Below are 23,388 nucleotides of genomic sequence, written 5' to 3' on the forward strand. Positions count from 1 at the left end.
AAAGAGGCGGTGTGAACCGGGGCTTAGTCAATACATTCATGTGAAGATAAATGAAAATTGGAATGGACCCACCTAGGGTGCATGGCAGTATTTGTTGGCCAAAACATTCTTCCAATGTTTGGTCAAATCCCAAAAATTCTGTTATAGGTTCTTAAGAGGTTGCCCATTACTTGGATATTGATGACATATCAAAAAATTGGACATCATTGTAGGTTCTGGGGAATATGACACCTGACATCCCCACAATCAGCTGTTAATAGCTTCATTGGTGGCTGGACATCAACGATGTATGGGTTGGAACAGCACAGCTCCACACACTGTTAAGTGACTGCTCCTGTGTACAGCAGCTTAGCTCCTATTCACTTCAATAAGAACGAACCAGCGTACATAGCAGTGGCCACTCTACTGGGTATAGAGTCGTAATTCTGTACACAACCTGCACTGGAGCTATTATAAACTGACCAGTGGGGGGTAAGACCACCACTCTGATACAGATGACCTAACCCTAGGTCATCAACATCATTGAAGTGGACTACTGCTTTAATGGAAAGCTGAGTGACTTGTCAGGTTAGCTCTGATATACATTATATAGGGAAAAGAATGAATGAGAGCGTTTACGAGAGAGGGACTGTGCATGTTGCCTAACCTAGCTATATTTTTTTCAGTATTTGTAAGGAAGACATAAGCGTCAATGGAAGAATAATAACTTATTTGCTCTTGTCTTTTAAGATCCCCTCTTTGTAGTAAAATAATTAAATATTTACTAGCTCCATTTGCGCTCTGCCCTCAAGCTTTTAACTTCCATTAACTATATGCTTCATTAGATAATCTCAGAAATGTGATCAGTCAAATCTCTTTAAAGATTCTTGGCTAGACTGCAAGTGAAACGTCCAAGAAAAGGGATACTGCATGTAATACGCCATTAGCCAAGGTTCTTCTACATTCGGTGAACCTACCATTGAGTCAGCCCATGTAGGGTCCATGGAGGACCGAGGACATTATAGCCTGTACATGGATGTCATTTTCACAGCTACTGCAATGTTACCTAGATGAGATGAGGGACTAAATTTGGATGCTGCCCCTGTTACATGGGCTTAGGATGGTGCAGGCATCAAGTAGCCTGTGAAAGGGGTCTAACTTTTATCCTTATTTTACCACTTTTTGTTATTTCACATCATAATGGAGTAAAAATATAGAATATGTGAATAGATATTTTTTTTACATATACTTAAAATGGATATACACCAGATGATTGTCATTATCTTAGCATAATCGGTCAGGGCAAACAGGATGCCAATGCCAAGAACGTGCAAAATGTTCATTTGTCGAATGGAATGGTTGTGCACAGAACCATCTATTACCAATGGTTCTGTGCACATCAAAGATGTGATCTGCCTGCCAAACAGTTTATTAAATGACCACCGATCTGATCAGCTGTCATGTAATGAGGCAAGTCAGGCGGTGTAAGCCCACCATAATTTTATGTCTACAAGTGTTGTCCAGTTGATCTGCTACGGTAGGATGCACTACATTGTAGTTGTACCAATCTATATCTTTTCTCTTGGATTGTAATATCCCAAGTTTATTGAGCCAGATGACAAGTTTTTGGGAAAAAAAGATGATTTCACAATTTTCGTTGAGGAGATGATTATGATATGTGTCTACATGTGGCCACAGTGTGTTTGTGATGTGCATTGCGACCAAGATTTTTGCTTGGATGGATTTATAATGTAATGAATTTGCATTTTGGGAAATTCGAGTCCTTCAAGGAAACTGGTCAGGTGATTCATGCTGTCCGAACCATACATAGGGAGAGATCTGTCAATCGCCTGGAGCAGCACTGGGAAGAGCCAGCATGTTTGGGCCTGGACCAGTCTAGGATCTTCAAAGTATATTTTTTCTTAAACATCGCAGCATTTCAGAGAATACGCCTGGCTGCAATCGTGCACCCAGGCTGTGATTCATGCTGCCAGCGGTTTGGGCAGCATGAATCACCTGAAGGGTTCCCATTAACCCTTTCATGACCTTGGGATTTTCCGTGTTTGTTTTTTGCTCGCCTTCTTCCCAGAGCCATAACTTTTTATTTTTCCGTCAATATGTGAGGGCTTATTTTTTGCGAAACAAGTTGTACTTTTGAACGACATCATTGGTTTTAGCATGTCGTGTATTAGAAAACGGGAAAAAAATTCCAAGTGCTGTGAAATTGCAAAAAAAGTGCAATCCCACACTTGTTTTTTGATTTGCTTTTTTACTAGGTTCACTACATGCTAAAACTGACCTGCTATTATGATTCTCCAGGTCATTACGAGTTCATAGACTCGTAATTCCAAACTTTGCTAAAAAAAAAAAAAAATTGCACCATGTTCCGATACCCGTAGCGTCTCCATTTTTCATGATCTGGGGTCGGGTGAGGGCTTACTTTTTGCGTGCTGAGCTGGCGTTTTTAATGATAGCATTTTGGTGCAGATACATTCTTTTGATCGCCCGTTATTGCATTTTAATGCAATGTCGCGGCGACAAAAAAAAAACATAATTCTGGCGTTTCAAATTTTTTTCTCGCTACGCCATTTAGCGATCAGGTTAATCCTTTTTTTTATTGATAGATCGGGCAATTCTGAACGCGGCGATACCAAATATGTTTAGGTTTGATTTTTTTTTAGTGATTTATTTTGAATGGGGCGAAAGGGGGGTGATTTAAACTTTTATATTTTTTTCAAATTTTTTTTCACATTTTCTTTTTACTTTTGCCATGCTTCAATAGCCTCCATGGGAGGCCAGAAGCTGGCACCACTCGATCGGCTCTGCTATGCAGCAGAAATGCAGGCTTGCTATGAGCGCCGACCACAGGGGGGCGCTCACAGCAGGCCGGCATCAGTAACCATAGAGGTCTCAAGGACCTCTATGGTTACCATTCTGACGCATCGCTGACCCCCGATCATGTGACGGGTGTCAGCGATGTGCTCATTTCCGGCCGGATGGCCGGAAGCGCCGGTTAAATGCCGCTGTCAGCGTTTGACAGCGGCATTTAACTAGTTAATAGTGGCGGGTGAATCGTGATTTCACCCCCTGCTATTGCGCGCACATGTCAGCTGTTCAAAACAGCTGACATGTCCCAGCTTTGATGCAGGCTCACCGCCGGAGCCCTGCATCAAAGCGCGGTTTCTGACCTCGGACGTACTATCCCTTCCGAGGTCAGAAAGAGGTTAAAGGGAATCTGTCACCCCAAAAATCATATATGAGAAAAGGCCACCGGCATCAGGGTCTTATCTCCAGCATTCTGTAATGCCTGAAAGGTAAGAAAAACAGGTTAGATTATACTCACCCAGGGGCGGTCCGGTCCGATGGGCGTTGCGGTCCGGGTCCGGCGCCTCCCATCTTCATACGATGACGTCCTCTTCTTGTCTTCCTGCCATGGCTCCTGCGCAGGTGTACTTTGTCTGCCCTGTTGAGGGCGTACAATATTATTCGGCCCCTTTAACGTAATACTTTGTTGCTCCACCTTTTGCTGCAATTACAGCTGCAAGTCGCTTGGAGTAGGTCTCTATCAGTTTTGTACATCGAGAGACTGAAATTCTTGCCCTTTCTTCCTTGGCAAACAGCTCGAGCTCAGTGAGGTTTGATGGAGATTGTTTGTGAACAGCAGTTTTCAGCTTTTTCCACAGATTCTCGATTGGATTGCTCTGGACTTGTTGGAAGACAAATCTCCATCCCGGTCTTTTGCAGACTCCAACAGGTTTTCTTCAAGTTCATCAAAAAGGAGAAGAAAAGCTATAGCCTTAAAATTCAACACTTTATTGGAATTAGAATTAAAAATGTATATCTAAAGTTAAAAGACAACAACAAGATGTAATAAAACCATGGGGACACAATGTGCAAATGAAATTGGCCTCACCAATAAGGAAAGGTACCAGGGGTTACCATGATCTAAAATGGCTACAATAATAAATAAGGAATTGTGAGTCAAAAATATGTATATATATGAAATAAATATATCCAAAAGGGTAAGAAACCTCTTTTAATGGTCACAATGATCTATGGAATGAATTAAATTTACAAAAGACCTATTTAATGATTGATGTATATGATGTATATAGTAAAGACAAATATTGTATTATACAAGTAAGCAAGGTTTCTTGGTGCAAGTGCAAAAAATGGATGAATAGAAAAGCCAACTAGCAGCTGTGAATGACAAAAAGAAAAAATAACATTTGTAGCTGTTGGTAACCCAAATGAGTGTATAGCATTTGTGGCATAGGCGCGTTACCTGTAAGGTGCAGACCAGAAACCCCGACGCGCGTTTCGCGTACAGCACCCCTCGAAAATTCCTTATTTATTATTGTAGCCATTTTAGATCCTGGTAACCCCTGGCACCTTTCCTTATTGGTGAGGCCAATTTCATTTGCACATTGTGTCCCCATGGTTTTATTACATCTTGTTGTTGTCTTTTAACTTTAGATATACATTTTTAATTCTAATTCCAATAAAGTGTTGAATTTTAAGGCTATAGCTTTTCTTCTCCTTTTTGATGAATTTGTTCTTTAAAAGCTGCCTAGCCTAGGCATGTTACATTTTTGAAGGTTTTCTTCAAGAATGGTCCTGTATTTTGCTCCATCCATCTTTCCCATCAGTTTTAACCATCTTCCCTGTCCCTGCTGAAGAAAATCAGGCCCAAATCATGACGCTGCTACCACCATGTTTGACAGTGGGGATGGTGTGTTCAGGGTGATGAGCTGTGTTGCCTTTACGCCAAGCATATCGTTTGGCATTGTTGACAAAAAGTTTGATTTTGATTTCATCTGACCAGAGCACCTTCATCCACATGTTTGGTGTGTCTCCCAGGTGGCTTGTTGCAAACTTTAACCGACACTATTTATGAATATCTTTGAGAAATGGCTTTCTTCTTGCCACTCTTCCATACAGGCCAGATTTGTACAGTGTACTACTGATTGTTGTTCTATGGACAGATTGTCCCACTTCAGCTGTAGATCTCTGCAGTTCATCCAGAGTGATCATGGGCCTCTTGGCTGCATCTCTGATCAGTCTTCTCCTTGTTAGAGATGAAAGTTTAGAGGGATGGCCGGGTCTTGGTAGATTTGCAGTGGTATGATACTCCTTCTATTTCAATACGATCACTTGCACAGTGCTCCTTGGATGTTTAAAGTTTTGAAAATCATTTTGTATCCAAATTCGGCTTTAACTTCTCCACAACAGTATCACGGACCTGCCTGTTGTGTTCCTTGGTCTTCATGATGCTCTCTGTGCTTCAAACAGAATCCAGAGACTATCAAAGAGCAGGTACATTTATACGGAGACTTGATTACACACAGGTGGATTATATTTATCATCATTAAGCATTTAGGACAACATTGGATCATTCAGAGATCCACAATGAACTTCTGTAGTGAGTTTGCTGCACTGAAAGTAAAGGGGCTGAATAATATTGCACGTCCCATGTTAGGGGTCGAGTTCCCGCCTCTGCACAGGGGGAATCTCGAGTCATCTCCGCTGCAGTCTCCCATTCTTCTCCTGCTGCAGTGGAGTCTGCTCAGCGGAGACGTTGGTCCCAGCGTCATGCTCAGTCTGACTCTGTGCAAAGGGTTACTGCTGGCTCTCCAGCTTCTGCCATTGTAGGCAGTACTGGGCAGCGGCAAGCAGACGTTTTTGGGACTATGTCCTGCTTTTCCCCTTCTGAGCATGCCCAGGGCAAGATCTCTCGTTGGAGATCAAGGGTCACATGCTTAGCTACTGCAGCTAATCCCATTGGTCCTCTAGGAAGGTCCTGAAGGTGCTCGACTTCTGAGGCAGCCTCCCATTGGTCCTTCTGGGAAGGTCCTGTACTTGCTGCAGCTATAAAAGGTTCGCATGACCGCACGGCCATGCGCTAGTATCAATCCAAGTTATGTGCTTTGCGCCAGTGTGGTCATGTGTGATGGTATTCAGGGACCCGGCTGAAATAAGCCCCTAGAATACCGGCACCTCCGGTAAGGAGATTGTGTGCTTGCATGACAACTGACTGCTATCAGTTCGGCAGTTAGCTTGTGCTCCTGTGAGTCTAACAGGGCGCAGTGCTTTCCTTTCACGGCTACTCTGTGAGGTAACAGAGCTAGCCTATACCGCCAAATAGTGCTACCATTCACTAGCAGCAGGTTCCTCCTGCACGGTGGACCCCGGGCTGCGAACGCACCAATAATAATAAACATCTATATTTACTCGGTGCGTACCGCTAGCCCTAACATCCCACTTTTCAGTTTTTGAATTTCCACAAAAATTTAAAATAACTAATAAATTTCGTTCAACTTCACAATTGTGTTCCACTTGTTGATTCTTCACCAAAAATTTACATTTGGTATCTTTATGTTTGAAGCATGATATGTTGGAAAAGGTTGAAAAGTTCCAGGGGGCGAATACTTTCGCAAAGGTACTGTATATATTAGACAGTTGTCAGATGAACAGACGTTCGGTTAAAAGCCATCTCTTTCTTCTCCCCCATACATGAGTGCTCCGCTTGGCTGAGCATTCATGTATCTTCACTGGGGAGAGAGGAGAAAGCTGCTGTCAGATACATCTATAGTGGCTTAACTCCCCTAAAAACAAAACGATTGGGCTTTTAGATTCCAATTTCCTGATTTTTCCTCCCCCCCATCATCCGTTGGGAGAGATGTGAAATGACCCCATATACATTTGATGGTCGGCCAGTTCTACTAAAATTGGTGGGTTCAGAAAACTTTCATCTAATGTGTATAGTGGTCGCAAGAAAATAAAGCATCCACCACAAAAGCTGATTTATCTGAATTTCTTCTATGAACACAGTGCAAATTCACTGTATTAAAATGACCAAGGTAGTTATTAGGCGATGTCTACATGTACACTATGTTCCAAATTATTAAGCAAATTACATTTTTCTCGGATTTTCCTAAATGGTCAGTGCAAATGACAGTTAGTCTAATAAAAGTCATCACCCGTTAGAGTATACATCGAATTTTATTGAAGAAACCTCCCAATGATAACAGTATAATCTCCAAAATGAATAAAAACTCAAAATGCACTGTTCCAAATTATTAGGCACAGTAGAATTTCTAAACATTTGATATGTTTTAAAGAACTGAAAATGCTCATTTGTGGAGTTTGCAGCATTAGGAGGTCACATTCACTGAACAAAAAAGCTATTTAACTCCAAAACCTCCTAACAGGCCAAGTTACATGGTAACATAGGAGCCCTTCATTGATATCACCTTCACAATTCTTGCATCCATTGAACTTGTGAGTTTTTGGAGAGTTTCTGCTTGTATTTCTTTGCATGAAGTCAGAATAGCCTCCCAGAGCTGCTGTTTTGATGTGAACTGCCTCCCACCCTCATAAGATCTTTTGTTTGCTGTTCCTCCAAAGGTTCTCTATAGGGTTGAGGTCAGGGGAAGATGGTGGCCACACCGTGAGTTTATCTCCTTTTATGCCCATTGCAGCCAATGACTCAGAGGTATTCATTGTCATGCATGGAGATGATTTTGTTCCTGAAGGCACGTTTCTGCTTTTTAGACCATGGAAGAAAGTTGTCAGTCAGAAACTCTATTTACTTTGCTGAGGTCATTTTCACACCTTTAGGAACCTTAAAGGGCCCTACCAGCTGGTTCCCCATGATTCCAGCCCAAAACATGACTCCTCCACCATCTTGCTGACGTCGCAGCCTTGTTGGGACATGGTGGCCATCCACCAACCATCCACTACTCCATCCATCTGGACCGTCCAGGGTTGCTCGACACTCATCAGTAAACAAGACTGTTTGAAAATTAGTCTTCATGTATGTCTGGGCCCACTGCAACCGTTTCTGCTTGTGAAAACTGTTTAGGAGTGGCCAAATAGTAGGTTTATGCACCACAGCAAGCCTTTGAAGGATCCTACACCTTGAGGTTCGAAGGACTCCAGACGCACCAGCAGCTTCAAATAACTGTTTGCTGCTTTGTAATGGTATTTTGGCAGCTGCTCTCTTAATCCAATGAATTTGTCTGGCAGAAAACTTCCTCATTATGCCTTTATTTGCATGAACTCTGTCTGTGCTCTGTTTCAGTCACAAATCTCATCAGAGTATGATGATCACTCTTAAGTTTTCGTGAAATATCTAATTTTTTCATACCTTGTCTAAGGCATTGCACTATTTAACGCTTTTCAGCAGCAGAGAGATCCTTTTTATTTCCCATATTGCTTGAAACCTGTGACCTGCATAATAATGTGGAACATCATTTTTGAGTAGTTTTCCTTTAATTAGAATCACCTGGAAAACTAATTATCACATGTGTTTAAGATTGATTTCAGTGATTCATTGAGCCCTGAGACACAATACCATCCATGAGTTTATTTGAAAAATAAAACAATTAAGTCTTTATGACACTTAAATCCAATTTGCATAATAATTTGGAACACAGTGTAATGAAGTGCCGTGGTACAAGACTCAGCACAGAACCGGAGCGCTCTGCACACTATGTCTTCTTTAGACTTTATATCCACCTTTGACTTCCAAACCAGAGCAATAAATCTAATCTTATCTTCCCTTCAAATAAAAAGTCCAAATAATCTGCCATTTCGGTGCCATAAATACATAAAAGTACCTAAGCGAGCAAAGATCAGGCCAGTGACAGGGATACACTCTCCACATTATCGTGGGTTGTGAGAATTTGCGAGCAGTTTTGTTGCAGTATCATCTCGGACATTGATAGATCAATGAGAAAAGTCCAGCGCACCCTGGCCACAGCATGGAGTAGTGATAGCGACTGCGCTGACGCATCACCTCTGAACCTCACAGCACTCGCCTACCTCAAAGAAGGTCAAATTAGTCATATCGCCCATTAACCCATTACATTACCTCTCTCGCGCAGCATCACACACCTAGATGACTGACATTAGGACCTGTAATCGATCCCCAATGGAAATACTACAGACACTACTATAGGTTAGCAAGATGGTGGGGCAGACTGTAGGGACTGGGAGTAACACACAGCTATAGGTTAAGGGTATGTGCACACGAGGCAGATTTCCTGCAGAACTGCAGCGTTTTTTTCCGCGCGGAAACGCTGCAGATCTGCAAGTGATTTACAGTACAATGTAAATCAATGTCAAAGAAAAATGCTGTGCTAATTGTGCGGAAAAATCTGCACGGAAAATGAAGCAGATTCAAAAAAGGACCATGTCAGTCACTTCTTTTGTGTGGATCTGCAGCGTTTCTGCACCCATTCCATTACAGAAATCCGCAGGAGTAAAAACGCATGAAATCCGCACAAAATGTGCAGTAAATCCGCAGGAAAACCGTACAAAATCCAAAAGAAAAACGCATCAAATCTGCACCTGCATTTTCTGCCAAGAGATGCAGAATCCGCCCAGAAAATTCCAGAGTCAAATCCCCAACGTGTGCACATACTCTTAGAGCTGATTTACTTTGTCTGTAGTCCATATGGAGACACAGAGGTCTGCATAAGAGCTTTATACACATTTTGGTAAAATATTTTAATCAAACAGTCTTATTGAATGTTATGAATCACGAATCATGAGTCATCCGGCCTATTTACATGGGTTGTCCAGGAATATGATATTGATGACCTATCCTTAGATTAAGTCATCAATATCAGATCCTACATAAGAAAACCAACATCTCACCACACCTGTAATGACTTCATCTAGGGTTCTTGGCAGCTTGAAAGGAGCTTGTCAATAGAATCCAGTAAGAGAAAAGCCGGCTAGCTATGAACAAGGACCTTTACTTCTACTTCCGAAGCGCGCCAGTTGTTTGATAACCTGTGTTCAGTGGTTTCAGCACATATGGAAGAAAGTTACAATAAACAGAGAGTTTCTCAAGAAGGATAGATTGCTGACTTTTCTCTTACTAGATCAATATATAATTGTACAAGGGCTGACACTTGGTACCCTTACCAATCATCTCCATTAGCGGAGGATGTAAACATTGAACAGAGCCACACTGCGCAGCTGCTTCAAGGAGTAGCAGCCACAGCCAAGTGCTGCAGATTAGTTTCAGAGAATAACAAGTGTTCTGTAGCACCTGGCAGCTGCCGCTACACATTGGACCTGATCTGCTCAATTCACTCTTTACAACTAGACATTGGTAGAGAAAAATAACAGCTGATTGGACGGTTGGGTACCTGGTGCCACCGAATTGATGTCGATGACCTATCTAAAATTATATTTCATCAATTCCATATGCCTACACAACCCCTTTGATATATCAGTGGTCAAGAAAAGACCACTTATATATCACAATAGCTCATATAGGGGGAGGTGGTTGGACGTGTTAGGATTCCATCACTGGATGGTAGGAATGTTAAGGAAAACTCGATGAACCATCTTCATGTGTTAGAAAATAATTCCTCTATTGCTTGTATCATTATGTTTTATGGTGTGTAGATTACGCAGTCATGGTCAGGTTGGCCCTCAGGATACTCGGTTATCAGACTTTTCACAGTTTTATGACATCTGGAAAAGCAACATATCTCCATATACAAATAGCCAATGACTGTAGAATGGTCACATATTTAGAGCTAATTCACACAACCATATAGCATCTGTATTTTCTCATCTGTATTGCGGTGGCTATCCCATCCTCAATGTGGGTTTTGAGACCTGAAAAAACAGCATTATTGGTATATACGGGACTAATTAATTAATCAGGGTGACAAGACATGTGATTGGGCAGTAATATGGATAGAAAATAAGAAAATACAACTGCAATCCAGTTGTGTGAATCGGTCATTAGAGAAAATGCTACAACATGTGTTTACTATCAGAAGGTTTGGCTAAAAAGAGGCATGAAAGGTTATATTGCAAAAATTGGAATACTGCAGTTTTTCCATCGGCCCACGGTTGTAGGCATTGACGGAGAAAAAGTGCAATCTAGTCATCCAGCACATGTCCACTGATCAAAAACAAGTGATTCATCACCACGGACACTCGCATTATGATGGCAATTACTTAGTTTGGACAGATGAGTTATCATAAAGCACATGGTATATATCTTAATCCTTTCAGGACCAAAGCAGTGGGATTATGGTGGGAATGGCAGTTTGGTCAGAGCCAGCAGAAGAGCAGTTGTGTCTGACAGCCTTTCTCCCACTGGTGATCGGATGGCCACAGTGGCGATAGGCAGGTGATCACCTTCATGTAATAGTAGAGTATGTCAATGTGTGTGAGAATCCTAAGGTCTTTCATTTCGGGCTTGTTCACATTGCAGGACTATTGTAGAGGTAAGCGATTGGCGATCATGTACATGTTTGCTGATCAGAAGGCGTTTGATAACTTTGTTTAGACTGACCGACAATGATGACGATGCACAGAACGATCAGTAACAGCTTGGTCTGTGCATGCAGATTATTTTTGTTCTCTGCAGCACTGGACAATGTGCTGTTGATAAGGGTGATTTTTTTTTCTAAGATCATAAACCCAACTAACAAGTATTTTGCTTGTTTGTACAGTGAACAAGCAGCCTGTTTACACTGCACAATTTTTGGCAAATGAGCGTTTTTTAGGAAGGCTTATTCCCAATGATCATGCAATGTAAATACCCCCTTACTATTATGTCAAGGTGCAGGAAGGGTTAAAAGATATTTAATTATGGATGTTATGGCATGACATGCAAATCTGTTTGTGTATTTACAAGAGCCTAATCGCTTAATGTTAGGGTTCGTGCAGGCGACGTATTTTAGATCCTAGTACAATTCGACAAAACATCGGATCGCACCCGGACCAGTTTTATTCTACGGAGCCGTGCACATGACCGCTTTTTTTCCTGGGATCAGAATGCATGATTTACATCCCATATTCGTATCACACACGGCCATGCAAGTCAATGAGTCTGTGTAAAAAAATCATACTGCACTTGGATGACATCTGATTTTCACAGACTGACACAATGGAGAAGATGGAGACATTTTTTCTCCATCTTCTCATTTCATAAAATCGGATCAAACTATGATCACACGCTGATCAAACGCAGACCAGAGTGTGCTTAGCATAATTTTCATGAATGAGACAGAAAGATAGATAGATAGATAGATAGATAGATAGATAGATAGATAGATAGATAGATAGACAGACTCTGGGTCCAGGTATTTTGTAGGGTGCCCACTCTCTGCTATTAGGCTGAATGTAGGGGAATAAGGTTTTGGAGAGTTATCGACGTTGTAGATTTTCTGCACCAATTACGCAAATTAAGTTACTTGTGTTATTTTAAATGTGTTTTTTTAGTGCGGTTTTTACATGCATATTTCACGCAGTAGTTTTTGCCTCTTTTTGGTATGTTGTGTTTTTATTAAAGCTGCTTGGTTTTTGATACTTCCTGGTATTTGGCTTTGAGAAAACTTTATTGCTACAGTCATGTGCAGATTCCATGCGTTTTCCGTGCGTCTCTGCAGCGTCTATTCTTTGGGGAAAATCCTATCACAAAACTCAGCGTACCTAAAAGAGAAACTGACAAGTCGCAGATTTCAAACCCGCACTGCAGCTCAGCGTACGCAGCACTGAGAGCAGCACAGTGGGCCTGAGATCCCATCTACTGTGCTGGAACTGGAAGACGCCGCATATTTTGAGCAGCTAAATATACGCAGCATCTAAAACTAATAATAGGAATCTAACCTTATGGAGGCCATGTATGATCTTACCTGCGGACTCTGCTGCATTTGTGAACCCTCATACATTCTGCAATGTTTTAATACAATAAGAGAACAGTCGTTAAACAGAAATCTTGGGTAGGAGTCGGCCTCGAGCCCATTATACACATTCCATTACATTAGGGAAAGTAAGATGTAGCAGATTTCTCATTTCACTCTTTAGAAATAGCACCATGACAGTTCAGTCCTACACACAACCCCAGGCAGCACATCGTAGCGCCATATGCTGTGCCAAGTGACAAATTCGCCCAGCACCGGTGGTCCGGGCTCGCTCTGCAGACACTGGTGATATGGGAATCGTGTGGTGGGGGATCAGACTTGCACATGAATTAGCCCTTTAAAGTATGATCTGTTTGGGTTATTCATGTTTTTTTATAATGGGTTCAATATAGGTATTAAATTTCACTGATAAAAGTTTTGTTTTAAGAAATAGTAGGGGGGATTTAATGGGTTTTTGTTCCGATTTGCGAAACAATATGCAGTGACAGAAGTGACAAAAGTCAGCTCAGTTACACATCAATATATATATATGACACAATTACTGCATTTTTGCCTGACTGAAGGCTTAGTCCAGAGCTATTATTGAAAATTAACATGGTAGCCCTTTAACAAGTAAACTGGATTTACCACGCATAGAAAAAAAAATCTTTATTAAAGTATTAAAGTCCATATTGTGCAATAGAAGATATTCTGACTTTAGCGGCCAGAAAGAGGAAGTCATCTCACTTTTCTCCTTGAACTATGGACCCTTTTCGCTTAGTTTCTATTAATTATAGGAAATGTGCACTTACCTGTCTGCAAGAGAGAAATGAGTAATCGCAGCAGGCAGAGCTGGCGGTGGGATGGCTGCAGCCCCTTATTTTGGGGAAGACTCCCAGCAGCCTTGAAGACCAGGTTTCTGGAGTAGAATCCTTTAGTGTGTGCTCACTGGGAGCTGTCCATGGTGTCTGGCAGCTGTGGAGAGTGACTGGCCACTCTTACAGCTGAGCACAGCCCTTAGTCACCACACCTATTTCCTTAAGTAGCTGACACTGTATCACCCCCTACCTGAGAGAGAGCAGCACTGCAATCAGAGCTAGAAGATGCCAAATCTGCACTAAATCTAGATTCAAGCTTTTGTTAAAACAGATTTTACAGTCTTAGGCTGCTGTCACACTAGCAGTATTTGGTCAGTATTTTACATCAGTATTTGCAAGCCAAAACCAGGAGTGGGTGATAAATACAGAAGTGGTGCATATGTTTCTATTATACTTTTCCTCTATTTGTTCCAACCCTGGTTTTGGCTTACAAATACTGATGTAAAATACTGACCAAATACTGCTAGTGTGACGGCAGCCTTAATATTCTAGATTTGTGAATCCAGACAATGTGTGTGTATAGAGAAAGAGAGATCTGAAGACAGACAGACAGAGAAGGAAATCTAGAGCAGCACCAGAAAAAAAGTTTGGGTGCCAGGCCTCCCAAGTTTGAGAAAAGATCACACCATGAACCAAAATGTCACAACAATGTGCTACTGAAACCTGTATTTCATATTTTTAGTGTGTTGCCTCCATTTACTAAAGACAGACAGGATAGAACTAACCCAATGGGTGGGCACTAGTGTTAATAAAAAAAAGGGGGGGCATTTCCTGATAGTGTGAGTTCAGTGAGAATTAGTGAATTACATAGCGGCCAAGTTCAGGTGCGGTGGGTTGCTAGGGGCAGTATGTGTCGCTTGTTCCTGACAGTGGGAGGCATACCTGGAATGCTGTCACTCCTGTCACATAAGGGCTGCTGGACACATTATGTCCTCTAAAGTAGAGCGGAAGATGGACAGAGACCCACATCGATGGAAGGTGATGGCCGGTCCCGGGTGCACTGCCGAGGTGGACGAGGAATCCTTGACTGACATAATCAGTGGGCATGGGGGTTCTCAAGACGAGCTAGCGGCAGGACTGAAGAGGAGTTGTGCTGCGCGTACTGGCGTATGGGGCCCAATGAGCAGAAGTGCACAATCAGTTAATATCTGTTGCCGTGCAGGAGATTCCTCCTGCACAGCAACAGTTAACAGCTGCCAGCCAATCACAGGCCGCCAGCTGACATCAGCGCGCACGTCGCTGATGTATGACGTCACTGTCATGTGACGGAACGACACTGCGCGCCACAGCCGAATTGTAGGTGAGGGCATAGCTGGAGCTCGGCCAGGTAAAGCTGTGGTATGGGGCATATTATACCGGTATGGGGGTGCATTCTACTACTATGGGGGGAGGGAAAGGGGATGCATTATACTATGGGGTGCATTAATCTATGAGGCTGCTGCATTATACTATGGGGTGCTGCATTATACTGCTATGGAGCTGCGGCATTATACAATGAGGTGCATTATACTGCTATGGGCCTGCTGAATTATACTATGAGGTACATTATACTGCTATGGGGCTGCTGCATTATGCTATGAGGTGCATTATACTCCTATGGGTGCATTATACTGCTATGGGGCTGTTGCATTATACTATGGGGTGCATTATACTCCTATGGGTGCATTATACTATGGGGTGCATTATACTGCTATGGAGCTGCTGCATTATACTATGGGGTGCATTATACTCCTATAGGGCTGCTGCATTATACTATGGGTGCATTATACTATAGGGTGCACTATATTGCTATGGGTCTGCTGCATTATACTATGGGATGCATTATACTCCTATGGGTGCATTATACTATGGGGCTGCTGCATTATACTATGGGTGCATTATACTATAGGGTGCATTATACTGCTATGGGTCTGCTGCATTATACTATGGGGTGCATTATACTCCTATGGGTGCATTATACTATGGTGCTGCTGCATTAAACTATGGGTGCATTATACTGCTATGGGGCTGCTGCATTATACTGCTATGGGGCGGTTGCATTATACTGCTATGGGTTGCCTGCATTATACTCCTATGGGGCAGCTGCATTATACTCCTATGGGGCGGCTGCATTATACTTCTATGTGGGTGCATTATACTGCTATGTGGGTGCATTATACTATATATGACTATGGGGTACATTATACTATTTTGGATGACTATGGGGCAATATGGAGACATGGGGGCGAAGTATAGAGAGACACGAGGCAGAATGGGAGGACACGTGGGATCCAGAATGTGGGATATTATTACTGAAGGGGCTAATGGATATCATTTTTGAGGATACTATTTTCAGTGTGGGGGAGGAGATGTCCTGTTACTGTGCAGGGGGACACGGTCGCTTTTTTCTTCATCTGGCAGTGTAGAGGTTGGGGAAAAATTGAGGAATGTGCTCTAGATAATTGTGATATTTTCTGCAGAGACAAGTCCTGGCTGTAGGAAGTGATGGTAGTCAACTAGCGACGTCAGCGGTGAATCAGTGTGTTATCTGTACACTGACACTATATACTATATACAGAGCTCCTGTGTATGTCACTGGAGATCACTGTATTACCTGTACACTGACACTATATACAGAGCGGCTGTGTGTAATGTCACTGGTGATCACTGTATTACCTGTACACTGACACTATATACAGATCTACTGTGTATAACGTTACTGGTGATCACTGTATTACCTGTACACTGACACTATATACAGAGCTCCTGTATATCATGTCACCGGTGATCACTGTATTACCTATACATGGACACTATACAAAGTACAGATCTCCTGTGTATAATGGCACTTATGGTTGATATTAGTATTGTATTTTTTTATTAATGATCAATATTGTAGTATTTGGTCACTAAGTTGTGGTAATATGTGGTCTGGTCATGGTGTGGTGGTTTTTGTTACTTGTATGTGGTATTATTTGATCACTTTCTGGTGGTAATATGTGGTCTGGGCAGGGTGTGGCAGTATTTGTTCCTTGTATGTAGTATTTTTTGGTTACCATGTGGTGGTAATATGTGGTCTGGTCATGGTGTGGTGGTTTTTGCTACTTGTGTGTGGTATTATTTGATCACTATATCACTATATGGTGGTAATATGTGGTCTGGTCATGGTGTGGTGGTATTTGTTCCTTGTTTGTGATATTATTGGTCATTTTAAAAATTGAAAAATAACTAAAAATATACCTAAATCGTATTGGATATTTTAATAAATGTTTAGTGAGTTACAGTAGAGTAGAGCCTGGCCAAAAGAGTCTACCTTGTCATAGTGGTGGATTAAAAAATCTTTTGGCCAAAACAAAAGCTGCTGGTTATGTATGTTGTGAAGGGAACTGTAAATGTGTGTTTGGCGAGGATGTGGTGCAGAAGTGGAATTTTTCCAAGAGAAGGCGGTGGGACTGTGAACTGTTTGAGGGGTGGAGCCTGGGCGGACTCTCGAGGGGGCCCCAAAAATGTTGCCAGTATGGGGCCCCGAAATTCCTAGTGGCAGTCCTGAAAGGAGGAAAATGTGAATTGCTGTGCTCTATCCCACCTGATGAACTTGAACTGTTTAGGAAAAGTTTGACTGCTGCAAAGAACTTGGTGTCGCATGCATTGTGTGCGGCAGTTCCTGAGAACAGAAGCCTGGAAACAGCTGAGGCCTGCGGCCTACAAGTGAGTGTGATGCACACCACGCTCTACAACACATTGGAACTGGGACACCCATCACCCATTGACGGTGAAGTGCAAGAGCGTTACCGGACCACGGCTCGGTTATGACTACCACTCTACGCCACTTTACGGATAAACCAATAGAATAGATGTATAGACAGATAGAATAGATAGACTGAAAGACAGACAGATCGATCAATAGATAGATATGGGGTAAGGTGTCTGTAAGGTGGCAGAGCGACACCGTACCACAGCTCGGTCACAACTACCTCTCTGCGCCACTTTACATTTGCCGTAGTTGGCAGGATCGATCCATGCATCAAGTAACTTGACAAAGCAGGGAAGGATCCAGTGAAAGCAAAGATGGCTCTGAACACCGACGGCAAGATGGATGTGAGTGACGTGAAATGGCAAGGCGGACCCACCCATCGTGGGCGTAGAAGAGAAACCACGCAAAAATCCGTCCCGCCTAAGGAGTAGCTTGTTAGGAGAGGCCAGCTCATGGTGAGTAGCACCCCAATGGACCATGCCCATTACAGCAAGTCAATGGAGAATGGATGGAGACTGCCAGAAAACAGGCAAGTGAGCTGGAAGAAGCCACACCCCAGAAACAGTAGATCCATGGTGGGCCTTAAAAGCCGGAAAAGACTATGCCATTTGTGGGCGGCAAGGCAGAAAAGGTACAGCAAGGTGAGATGATGGCAGAGACATGCAAGACTCCCAAGGGGGCGATGACAGGAATGGTGAAACCAGAACAAGCAGGTCCAGCAGTGGAGGTAGCAGGAGCTGGCACTTGGGAATGGACTGACTACTCCACGGAGCCATCAATGCCTGAATCTAGGCAGCATCCTTCACCATTGGGATTCCGACGAACTGCCAATGAAAGATCCAGGATCCAGCAACTGGTAAGCAAACTGAGGAACCTGTGCTGGTCAGAAAAAAGAAGGAGGCGAGCTGTGACCTGGGCCAGAGATATGCTAATGGGCCAACTAGCCGTAAGGTACAAAGAGTTGGCGTCCCGGGGAGAGGACGTCACCTACAACTTTCAATGAGAACTGGGGCCATCAAGGAATTCGGGAGCCCTCACATTTTATTTAATCAGATGGCAGTCGAGACGGAGCACCTACCCAGAAGACTGTAGCAACTGACGGCCATAACAAGGGTCACCTTTCTAAAAATGGAGGGACAACATCGGTGGTATGCTATGGGCATGGTCTGGGAAGGCAGAAAGCAGGATGATCCCTTCCAGTGAAATGAAAAAGCTTGGGAGATGGTCATCATCCATGGGGCTGGTGATAGTCCTTGGAAGTTGCCACCTCCTATGCAGCAATTGTTCAAGTGATGCAAGGGGATATTACCCATTTCTTTATGTCAGGGACTCCGGCACTACACGAAGCTGGGTAACTTGTGGCCTGGGAACTGGGCTCCAATGAGCAGATGGAGGCCATTCCCCGACCCCCTGAGGAAGAAGCAGATAATGCAGATGCTTGAATCCAAAATGGCAGCCTTGAGGAAAAGGAAGACCTGCATGGTTCAGTTGTGCCTGTTGCACAAAAGAGGAACCACAAAAGGAACTGTTCCGCAATCCAGAAAGCCAGTGACCCAAGTGTAACGGAGAACTTCCGTATGTTGGCCAGGACAGCCATAACTTTATGTTTTTCCCACCTCCTAGTTGTTTTTGCACCCAGATGCATACCCCCCTGCTGTATTAAGGAACTGTGAAACACTAAAGGTCTCAAACTGTTCTCTGCCTCATGGACTGTGTAACATGAAGGGACTGTTCATAAAAGGGGCAGGAGAGGAAACGGATGACCCACAGATTCGAGCCAGGTCAGTTTTGCATGGACTGTGCAGCAGAAATACTGAAGCTGTTGATGCATAGGCCAACTGGCCTGTGAGTACAAGGACACTAGACCCGCTGTGTCAGGGTCCTAAAATTGGTGAGACTGGGATCATACGAACCCATGAAGGAACTGGACTATGTCCATGGACTGTCGGGCAACTGTTAATGTGTGGACCTAAGAGCCATTGCTTTTCAGAACAATGTGAACGTGCGCTAGCGATGCGTTCGCCATTACAGGCAATGGCGGCGTTAACGGACTACGTTAACACCGTGTTATGCCTCGGTGTAACGTAGTCCATTAAACGCGGTCACATAACGCAATGTGACCCTAGCCTAAGTGGTTTAGCAACAGCATAAGACAGAGGATAGTGATAATAGGTTTAGCAATTAGCAGATGAGATAAGGAAATAGTTAAGGGTACTGTCACACAGTGCAATTTTGATCGCTACGACGGCACGATTCGTGACGTCGCAGCGTCGTATGATTATCGCTCCAGCGTCGTAGACTGCGGTCACACGTTGCAATCACGGCGCTGGAGCGATGCCGAAGTCCCCGGGTAACCAGGGTAAACATCGGGTTACTAAGCGCAGGGCCGCGCTTAGTAACCCGATGTTTACCGTGGTTACCAGCGTAAAAGTAAAAAAAAACAAACCGTACATGCTCACCATCTGATGTCCGTCAGGTCCCTTGCCGTCCGCTTCCTGCTCTGACTGAGATCCGGCCGTACAGTGAGAGCAGAGCGCAGCGGTGACGTCACCGCTGTGATCTGCTCTCACTTTCCGGCCGGCAGACAGTCAGAGCGGGAAGCGGACGGCAAGGGACCTGACGGACATCAGATGGTGAGCATGTACGGTTTGTGTTTTTTTTACTTTTACGCTGGTAACCACGGTAAACATCGGGTTACTAAGCGCGGCCCTGCGCTTAGTAACCCGATGTTTACCCTGGTTACCAGCGAACGCATCGCTGGATCGCTGTCACACACAACGATCCAGTGATGACAGCGGGAGATCCAGCGACGAAAGAAAGTTTCAAACGATCTGCTACGACGTACGATTCTCAGCAGGGTCCCTGATCGCAGTAGCGTGTCAGACACTGCGAGATCGTAACGATATCGCTAGAACGTCACGAATCGTGCCGTCGTAGCGATTAAAATTGCACTGTGTGACGGTACCCTAATGATAGAAATAGCCCAGTGGGTGGGCACTAGTGTTAATTAAAAAGGGGGCACTTCCTAGTAGTGTGAGTTCAGTAAGAGTTTGTCAAGTACATGGTGAAGGCCAAGCTCAGGGGCAGTGGGTTGCTAGGGTCAGCATATATCACTTGTTCCTGGCAATGGGAGGCATTACTGGGATCCCGAGCGGTCTCTCCTGTCACATCCAGAGCCTAAGGTCTGATGTAAGGGCTGCCAGGCACATCGTGTCCTTTAATATAAAGTGCAAGATGCACAGGCACCCACATAGATGCAAGTAGCTTGCCGGTCCTGTGCACACTGCCAAGGTGGATGAGGAAGCCCTGAGACTGACAGAATCAGTGGGCTTGGGGGTAATCCAGGATGAGCTAGTTATATGACTGAAGAGGAGTTGTGCTAAAAGGAGGAAAATGTGAATTAACGTGGCCTATCCCACCTGATGAACTTGGACTGTTCAGTAAAAGTTTGACTGTTGCAAAGAGCTTGGTGACCCATACACCCTACAACACACTGGGACACCCATTGTCTATGAAGTGCCAGAGCAAGACTGTACCACAGATTCATCACGACTACCATTCTGCGCCACTTTACAGATAGACAAATAGAATAGATACTGGAAATAGACAAATAGAATAGACAGACCTATGAAAGACAGACAGGCAGACTGAAGGACAGACAGATCGATTAATAGATAGATATGGGGTAGATAGATAAAGATGCCAACCAGGAATGACATTAGAGAGAAGTTTGAAATCATTAAAAAATGTCTTTGCTTTAAAAATAAAATTGATACATTTTCCATTGGAAACATTAAGTTTACTTTTTATTATTTCATTTCAGTAAACTCTATGGGCCTCATTCCTTATTGCATTTACCCCTTTTTTTGGTCTAGTTTTGTGGTGCTTTTAATCAGCACCTTATTCTTCTCTTAATTTGCAGTGTTTTTTTTTTATTCCTCATTGTGGGCAGGCTTTGGGGGTCTCCAAATTTTGTGCCAAACCTTTGCAACTTTTTAGAGAAACAAGTGCCTTTTTGCATAAAAGGTTAAAGAAAAAAATAAAGAGCATACCAATAATTGTAACACTAGTGAGCTTAATCTACAGCAGGTTACCCTGAGGGATCAAAACAGTTTTGTTCCTCCCACTAATTCCCCAATAATTGATGCATTTGTAACTGCCGTTACCCAGGATATAGAGGTTTTAAAGATGATTAGCAATAATAAAAAATGTAAACATTCTAATCTCATTGTAGATGAGGCAAAAGCTTTGTCTGAGCTTATCCATGACAAAGACAATATCATTAAACCTGCAGACAAAGAGGGTGCGGTCTGTGTCATGGATAAGGAGATGTACATTTCTGAGGTCAAAAGACTAAGTGATGTTGATGTCTATAAAAACTCAGTGGTGATCCTAAATATAACATAATTTGTGATTTTAAGGCCATACTACTCAAGGCTTTAAAAGATGGAGTAATTGATCAGGCTTTATTTGATAATATAATGGTGGAGAACCCAATAACTCCAGCTCTACTGTATATATCACACCAAAGTCACTTACAAATCAACCAGGACGGTCCATAGTGTTGAGGGTTGATTCAGTATTTAGTAAGATCGGAATCTTTTTGGATAAAATATTGAACCCTTTAGCAAAACAAGCATCTTTATATGTACAGGTCAACACTGATTTTTTTAAAATAAATTAAAGTCCATTTAAATGATGAAGTAATACTAGCCTCATTTTATGTAATATCATTGTATATGTCCATTGAACATGAATGGGGCATCAGGGCTGTGTAATTAGTTATTGACATTGGCCATGGGGGCCAATATGTCACCTACATATGCCAATATAGTGATGAGTGCATTGGAGGAGGAGCTTATCTATTTATCACACCACTTAAAACTTGTTAGGAGGTGGTAGAGGTACATAGATGACATCTTCCTCCTTTGGACTGGAACTCAAGAACAGTTAAATAACTTCCACACATTCTAGAATGGGACAGATTTGACCATTGAATTAACTTTAGCCTCTTCAACCACCAATATTCAGTTTCTGGATGTATTGGTTAAACAGAGCAATTGTACACTAAGCACCACCCTTTATGTTAAACCAACAGACAAAAATATACTACAATACAGTAGTCATCACTCCTTAAAAATCATTACATCGATTCCCTACAGTCAATTTATCAGAGTACAACATATAGTAAGTGATGAGGAAGATAATGAAAAAGTTCTGAATTTGGTTGTAAAAAAATTTGATAGGTGTTATCCAAAAATTTTAATTAAATTTACAAAAAAATAGGACCTTAAGCCTCACTAGAGAAACTGTACTAAATATAAGAAATAAGGAAGAACTAAATGTGGTACCATTAGTGACCGCATTTCGAGAAGAAAAGAAAGATGTTGCTAATATAATTTTAAAAACATTGGAAATTGCTACATAATTGCTTGCCCAATATAGAGGAATTAAAAAAAAAAATTCATTAGCACCTTATAATTCTCTTAATTTTCAGTCTGTTTTATGTTTGTTCAACTGTTATTTGTTCCTCGTTGATGCCAGGGTTTGGGGGTCTCCAAATGTTTATGGCGGATTCATCAAGTGCGCATTTTTAAAAGTCTCTAATTTTTTCTGCAAATATACTCCAGTACTCCTCCACCTTTCCTGGAGTAATTTTATGTACATTTTAAATTTGGTGCCAAACTTTGGCAATTATTTAGCAAAACATGCAACTTTTTGCAAGAAAGGTTAAAGAAAAAAGAAAAAACATTTAGAAATTTGTGCAAAATTTGTGAACCATGAATGACATTAAATTTTGGTGCCAAGATGTCAACAGATCAAGACAAGAAAAGGGCCATAAACAGAAACATGGTTTTCTGTCGTCAAAGCTTTGCAGAGCGATGTCATTTTTGAAAGTTTAGGAAATGTAACCTATCATTTTTGTAATGGGCAACATAGGAAATTATTCCAAGACCACAGCAAAGCTCATCCAATAGGGATGAGAACTGGAAATTGTCAGCCAGTGCTTCGATATATAAGCTGGTAGTGCAAGTATAAAAGTGTACAGAGTTTGCAGTATCCTAACATTCCTCTCCTCACCATAAACACAAGCATGCAAGCCACATATAATGCAGACAGATTTATTCACAATTGC

The 23,388-nt window shown here is 42.6% G+C and overlaps 1 protein-coding gene across 2 annotated transcripts in view; it reads right to left on the minus strand.

The window, feature by feature from the left end:
- The window catches only part of MYO1A (myosin IA), a 136,263-nt gene extending 122,649 nt beyond the window's left edge, over positions 1–13,614 (minus strand). For both annotated transcript variants that reach the window (XM_077297705.1, XM_077297703.1), the window contains exon 1: positions 13,454–13,614. The gene's annotated coding sequence lies outside the window, so the exon portion shown is untranslated. The remainder of the gene's footprint in view (positions 1–13,453) is intronic.
- Between the last annotated feature and the right edge of the window lie 9,774 nt (positions 13,615–23,388).

The sequence above is a fragment of the Ranitomeya variabilis genome, chromosome 3, assembly GCF_051348905.1.
Source record: "Ranitomeya variabilis isolate aRanVar5 chromosome 3, aRanVar5.hap1, whole genome shotgun sequence".
NCBI lineage: Eukaryota > Metazoa > Chordata > Amphibia > Anura > Dendrobatidae > Ranitomeya > Ranitomeya variabilis.